Below are 8,058 nucleotides of genomic sequence, written 5' to 3' on the forward strand. Positions count from 1 at the left end.
TCTACATTTTTCAGTTTTGTCAGACGTTTGTAATATTCTCACAATAAGCTAATTAGCTCAATTGGAGCATTTCTAGCATGTTTGGTTGAAATTGGAAATTTACATTTTTCAGTTTTGTCAGACGTTTGTAAAATTCTTACAGTAGGCTTATTTGCGCAATTTGAGCATTTCTAGCATGTTTGGTTGAAATTGGAAATTTACTTTTTTCACTTTTGTCAGACAATTGCAATATTCTCACGATAAGCTAATTAGCTCAATTGGAGCATTTCTAGCATGTTTGGTTGAAATTGGAAATTTACATTTTTCAGTGTTGTCAGACGTTTGTAATATTCTCACAATAAGCTAATTAGCTAAATTGGAGTATTTCTAGCATGTTTGGTTGAAATTGCAAATTTACATTTTTCACTTCTGTCAAACAATTGCAATATTCTCTCAATAAGCTAATTAGCTCAATTGGAGCATTTCTAGCATGTTTGGTTGAAATTGGAAATTTAAATTTTTCACTTTTGTCAGACGTTTGTAATATTCTCACAATAAGCTCATTAGCTCAATTGGAGCATTTCTAGCATGTTTGGTTGAAATTGGAAATTTAAATTTTTCACTTTTGTCAGACGTTTGTAATATTCTCACAATAAGCTAATTAGCTCAATTGGAGCATTTCTAGCATGTTTGGTTGAAATTGCAAATTTACATTTTTCAGTTTTGTCAGACGTTTGTAAAATTCTTACAGTAGGCTTATTTGCGCAATTTGAGCATTTCTAGCATGTTTGGTTGAAATTGGAAATTTACATTTTTCACTTCTGTCAGACAATTGCAATATTCTCACAATAAGCTAATAAGCTCAATTGGAGCATTTCTAGCATGTTTGGTTGAAATTGGCAATTTACATTTTTCAGTGTTGTCAGACGTTTGTAATATTCTCACAATAAGCTAATTAGCTCAATTGGAGCATTTCTAGCATGTTTGGTTGAAATTGGAAATCTACATTTTTCAGTTTTGTCAGACGTTTGTAATATTCTCACAATAAGCTAATTAGCTCAATTGGAGCATTTCTAGCATGTTTGGTTGAAATTGCAAATTTACATTTTTCACTTTTGTCAGACGTTTGTAATATTCTCACAATAAGCTAATTAGCTCAATTGGAGCATTTCTAGCATGTTTGGTTGAAATTGGAAATCTACATTTTTCAGTTTTGTCAGACGTTTGTAATATTCTCACAATAAGCTAATTAGCTCAATTGGAGCATTTCTAGCATGTTTGGTTGAAATTGGAAATTTACATTTTTCAGTTTTGTCAGACGTTTGTAAAATTCTTACAGTAGGCTTATTTGCGCAATTTGAGCATTTCTAGCATGTTTGGTTGAAATTGGAAATTTACTTTTTTCACTTTTGTCAGACAATTGCAATATTCTCACGATAAGCTAATTAGCTCAATTGGAGCATTTCTAGCATGTTTGGTTGAAATTGGAAATTTACATTTTTCAGTGTTGTCAGACGTTTGTAATATTCTCACAATAAGCTAATTAGCTAAATTGGAGTATTTCTAGCATGTTTGGTTGAAATTGCAAATTTACATTTTTCACTTCTGTCAAACAATTGCAATATTCTCTCAATAAGCTAATTAGCTCAATTGGAGCATTTCTAGCATGTTTGGTTGAAATTGCAAATTTACATTTTTCACTTCTGTCAGACAATTGCAATATTCTCACAATAAGCTAATTAGCTCAAATGGAGCATTTCTAGCATGTTTGGTTGAAATTGGAAATTTACATTTTTCAATTTTGTTAGACGTTTGTAATATTCTCACAATAAGCTAATTAGCTCAATTGGAGCATTTCTAGCATGTTTGGTTGAAATTGGAAATTTACTTTTTTCACTTTTGTCAGACAATTGCAATATTCTCACAATAAGCTAATTAGCTCAATTGGAGCATTTCTAGCATGTTTGGTTGAAATTGGAAATTTACTTTTTTCCCTTTTGTCAGACAATTGCAATATTCTCACAATAAGCTAATTAGCTCAATTGGAGCATTTCTAGCATGTTTGGTTGAAATTGGAAATCTACATTTTTCAGTTTTGTCAGACGTTTGTAATATTCTCACAATAAGCTAATTAGCTCAATTGGAGCATTTCTAGCATGTTTGGTTGAAATTGGAAATTTACATTTTTCAGTTTTGTCAGACGTTTGTAAAATTCTTACAGTAGGCTTATTTGCGCAATTTGAGCATTTCTAGCATGTTTGGTTGAAATTGGAAATTTACTTTTTTCACTTTTGTCAGACAATTGCAATATTCTCACGATAAGCTAATTAGCTCAATTGGAGCATTTCTAGCATGTTTGGTTGAAATTGGAAATTTACATTTTTCAGTGTTGTCAGACGTTTGTAATATTCTCACAATAAGCTAATTAGCTAAATTGGAGTATTTCTAGCATGTTTGGTTGAAATTGCAAATTTACATTTTTCACTTCTGTCAAACAATTGCAATATTCTCTCAATAAGCTAATTAGCTCAATTGGAGCATTTCTAGCATGTTTGGTTGAAATTGGAAATTTAAATTTTTCACTTTTGTCAGACGTTTGTAATATTCTCACAATAAGCTCATTAGCTCAATTGGAGCATTTCTAGCATGTTTGGTTGAAATTGGAAATTTAAATTTTTCACTTTTGTCAGACGTTTGTAATATTCTCACAATAAGCTAATTAGCTCAATTGGAGCATTTCTAGCATGTTTGGTTGAAATTGCAAATTTACATTTTTCAGTTTTGTCAGACGTTTGTAAAATTCTTACAGTAGGCTTATTTGCGCAATTTGAGCATTTCTAGCATGTTTGGTTGAAATTGGAAATTTACATTTTTCACTTCTGTCAGACAATTGCAATATTCTCACAATAAGCTAATAAGCTCAATTGGAGCATTTCTAGCATGTTTGGTTGAAATTGGCAATTTACATTTTTCAGTGTTGTCAGACGTTTGTAATATTCTCACAATAAGCTAATTAGCTCAATTGGAGCATTTCTAGCATGTTTGGTTGAAATTGGAAATCTACATTTTTCAGTTTTGTCAGACGTTTGTAATATTCTCACAATAAGCTAATTAGCTCAATTGGAGCATTTCTAGCATGTTTGGTTGAAATTGGAAATTTACATTTTTCAGTTTTGTCAGACGTTTGTAAAATTCTTACAGTAGGCTTATTTGCGCAATTTGAGCATTTCTAGCATGTTTGGTTGAAATTGGAAATTTACTTTTTTCACTTTTGTCAGACAATTGCAATATTCTCACGATAAGCTAATTAGCTCAATTGGAGCATTTCTAGCATGTTTGGTTGAAATTGGAAATTTACATTTTTCAGTGTTGTCAGACGTTTGTAATATTCTCACAATAAGCTAATTAGCTAAATTGGAGTATTTCTAGCATGTTTGGTTGAAATTGCAAATTTACATTTTTCACTTCTGTCAAACAATTGCAATATTCTCTCAATAAGCTAATTAGCTCAATTGGAGCATTTCTAGCATGTTTGGTTGAAATTGGAAATTTAAATTTTTCACTTTTGTCAGACGTTTGTAATATTCTCACAATAAGCTCATTAGCTCAATTGGAGCATTTCTAGCATGTTTGGTTGAAATTGGAAATTTAAATTTTTCACTTTTGTCAGACGTTTGTAATATTCTCACAATAAGCTAATTAGCTCAATTGGAGCATTTCTAGCATGTTTGGTTGAAATTGCAAATTTACATTTTTCAGTTTTGTCAGACGTTTGTAAAATTCTTACAGTAGGCTTATTTGCGCAATTTGAGCATTTCTAGCATGTTTGGTTGAAATTGGAAATTTACATTTTTCACTTCTGTCAGACAATTGCAATATTCTCACAATAAGCTAATAAGCTCAATTGGAGCATTTCTAGCATGTTTGGTTGAAATTGGCAATTTACATTTTTCAGTGTTGTCAGACGTTTGTAATATTCTCACAATAAGCTAATTAGCTCAATTGGAGCATTTCTAGCATGTTTGGTTGAAATTGGAAATCTACATTTTTCAGTTTTGTCAGACGTTTGTAATATTCTCACAATAAGCTAATTAGCTCAATTGGAGCATTTCTAGCATGTTTGGTTGAAATTGCAAATTTACATTTTTCACTTTTGTCAGACGTTTGTAATATTCTCACAATAAGCTAATTAGCTCAATTGGAGCATTTCTAGCATGTTTGGTTGAAATTGGAAATCTACATTTTTCAGTTTTGTCAGACGTTTGTAATATTCTCACAATAAGCTAATTAGCTCAATTGGAGCATTTCTAGCATGTTTGGTTGAAATTGGAAATTTACATTTTTCAGTTTTGTCAGACGTTTGTAAAATTCTTACAGTAGGCTTATTTGCGCAATTTGAGCATTTCTAGCATGTTTGGTTGAAATTGGAAATTTACTTTTTTCACTTTTGTCAGACAATTGCAATATTCTCACGATAAGCTAATTAGCTCAATTGGAGCATTTCTAGCATGTTTGGTTGAAATTGGAAATTTACATTTTTCAGTGTTGTCAGACGTTTGTAATATTCTCACAATAAGCTAATTAGCTAAATTGGAGTATTTCTAGCATGTTTGGTTGAAATTGCAAATTTACATTTTTCACTTCTGTCAAACAATTGCAATATTCTCTCAATAAGCTAATTAGCTCAATTGGAGCATTTCTAGCATGTTTGGTTGAAATTGGAAATTTAAATTTTTCACTTTTGTCAGACGTTTGTAATATTCTCACAATAAGCTCATTAGCTCAATTGGAGCATTTCTAGCATGTTTGGTTGAAATTGGAAATTTAAATTTTTCACTTTTGTCAGACGTTTGTAATATTCTCACAATAAGCTAATTAGCTCAATTGGAGCATTTCTAGCATGTTTGGTTGAAATTGCAAATTTACATTTTTCACTTTTGTCAGACAATTGCAATATTCTCTCAATAAGCTAATTAGCTCAATTGGAGCATTTCTAGCATGTTTGGTTGAAATTGGAAATTTACATTTTTCAGTTTTGTCAGACGTTTGTAATATTCTCACAATAAGCTAATTAGCTCAATTGGAGCATTTCTAGCATGTTTGGTTGAAATTAGAAATTTACATTTTTCAGTGTTGTCAGACGTTTGTAATATTCTCACAATAAGCTAATTAGCTCAATTGGAGCATTTCTAGCATGTTTGGTTGAAATTGGAAATCTACATTTTTCAGTTTTGTCAGACGTTTGTAATATTCTCACAATAAGCTAATTAGCTCAATTGGAGCATTTCTAGCATGTTTGGTTGAAATTGGAAATTTACATTTTTCAGTTTTGTCAGACGTTTGTAAAATTCTTACAGCAGGCTTATTTGCGCAATTTGAGCATTTCTAGCATGTTTGGTTGAAATTGGCAATTTACATTTTTCAGTGTTGTCAGACGTTTGTAATATTCTCACAATAAGCTAATTAGCTCAATTGGAGCATTTCTAGCATGTTTGGTTGAAATTGGAAATTTACATTTTTTACTTCTGTCAGACAATTGCAATATTCTCACAATAAGCTAATTAGCTCAATTGGAGCATTTCTAGCATGTTTGGTTTAAATTGGAAATTTACATTTTTCAATTTTGTTAGACGTTTGTAATATTCTCACAATAAGCTAATTAGCTCAATTGGAGCATTTCTAGCATGTTTGGTTGAAATTGGAAATTTACATTTTTCACTTTTGTCAGACAATTGCAATATTCTCACAATAAGCTAATTAGCTCAATTGGAGCATTTCTAGCACGTTTGGTTGAAATTGGAAATTTACATTTTTCACTTTTGTCAAACAATTGCAATATTCTCTCAATAAGCTAATTAGCTCAATTGGAGCATTTCTAGCATGTTTGGTTGAAATTGGAAATTTACATTTTTCACTTTTGTCAGACGTTTGTAATATTCTCACAATAAGCTAATTAGCTCAATTGGAGCATTTCTAGCACGTTTGGTTGAAATTGGAAATTTACATTTTTCATTTTTGTCAGACAATTGCAATATTCTCACAATAAGCTAATTAGCTCAATTGGAGCATTTCTAGCATCTTCGTTTGAAATTGGAAATTTACATTTTTAAGTGTTGTCAGACGTTTGTAATATTCTCACAATAAGCTAATTAGCTCAATTGGAGCATTTCTAGCATGTTTGGTTGAAATTGGAAATTTACATTTTTCACTTTTGTCAGACAATTGCAATAATCTCACAGTAAGCTAATTAGCTCAATTGGAGCAAATCTAGCATGTTTGGTTGAAATTGGAAATTTACATTTTTCACTTTTGTCAGACAATTGCAATATTCTCACAATAAGCTAATTAGCTCAATTGGAGCATTTCTAGCATGTTTGGTTGAAATTGGAAATTTACATTTTTCAGTGTTGTCAGACGTTTGTAATATTCTCACAATAAGCTAATTAGCTCAATTGGAGCATTTCTAGCATGTTTGGTTGAAATTGCAAATTTACATTTTTCACTTCTGTCAGACGTTTGTAATATTCTCACAATGAGCTAATTAGCTCAATTGGAGCATTTCTAGCACGTTTGGTTGAAATTGGAAATTTACATTTTTCACTTTTGTCAAACAATTGCAATATTCTCTCAATAAGCTAATTAGCTCAATTGGAGCATTTCTAGCATGTTTGGTTGAAATTGGAAATTTACATTTTTCACTTTTGTCAGACGTTTGTAATATTCTCACAATAAGCTAATTAGCTCAATTGGAGCATTTCTAGCACGTTTGGTTGAAATTGGAAATTTACATTTTTCATTTTTGTCAGACAATTGCAATATTCTCACAATAAGCTAATTAGCTCAATTGGAGCATTTCTAGCATCTTCGTTTGAAATTGGAAATTTACATTTTTAAGTGTTGTCAGACGTTTGTAATATTCTCACAATAAGCTAATTAGCTCAATTGGAGCATTTCTAGCATGTTTGGTTGAAATTGGAAATTTACATTTTTCACTTTTGTCAGACAATTGCAATAATCTCACAGTAAGCTAATTAGCTCAATTGGAGCAAATCTAGCATGTTTGGTTGAAATTGGAAATTTACATTTTTCACTTTTGTCAGACAATTGCAATATTCTCACAATAAGCTAATTAGCTCAATTGGAGCATTTCTAGCATGTTTGGTTGAAATTGGAAATTTACATTTTTCAGTGTTGTCAGACGTTTGTAATATTCTCACAATAAGCTAATTAGCTCAATTGGAGCATTTCTAGCATGCTTGGTTGAAATTAGAAATTTACATTTTTCAGTGTTGTCAGACGTTTGTAATATTCTCACAATAAGCTAATTAGCTCAATTGGAGCATTTTTAGCATGTTTGGTTGAAATTGGAAATTTACATTTTTCAATTTTGTCAGACGTTTGTAAAATTCTTACAGTAGGTTTATTTGCGCAATTTGAGCATTTCTAGCATGTTTGGTTGAAATTGGAAATTTACTTTTTTCACTTTTGTCAGACAATTGCAATATTCTCACAATAAGCTAATTAGCTCAATTAGAGCATTTCTAGCATGTTTGGTTGAAATTGCAAATTTACATTTTTCACTTTTGTCAGACAATTGCAATATTCTCACAATAAGCTAATTAGCTCTATTGGAGCATTTCTAGCATGTTTGGTTGAAATTGGAAATTTACATTTTTCAATTTTGTTAGACGTTTGTAATATTCTCACAATAAGCTAATTAGCTCAATTGGAGCATTTCTAGCATGTTTGGTTGAAATTGGAAATTTACTTTTTTCACTTTTGTCAGACAATTGCAATATTCTCACAATAAGCTAATTAGCTCAATTGGAGCATTTCTAGCATGTTTGGTTGAAATTGGAAATTTACTTTTTTCACTTTTGTCAGACAATTGCAATATTCTCACAATAAGCTAATTAGCTCAATTGGAGCATTTCTAGCATGTTTGGTTGAAATTGGAAATCTACATTTTTCAGTTTTGTCAGACGTTTGTAATATTCTCACAATAAGCTAATTAGCTCAATTGGAGCATTTCTAGCATGTTTGGTTGAAATTGGAAATTTACATTTTTCAGTTTTGTCA

Source organism: Watersipora subatra, unplaced genomic scaffold, assembly GCF_963576615.1.
Source record: "Watersipora subatra unplaced genomic scaffold, tzWatSuba1.1 SCAFFOLD_64, whole genome shotgun sequence".
NCBI lineage: Eukaryota > Metazoa > Bryozoa > Gymnolaemata > Cheilostomatida > Watersiporidae > Watersipora > Watersipora subatra.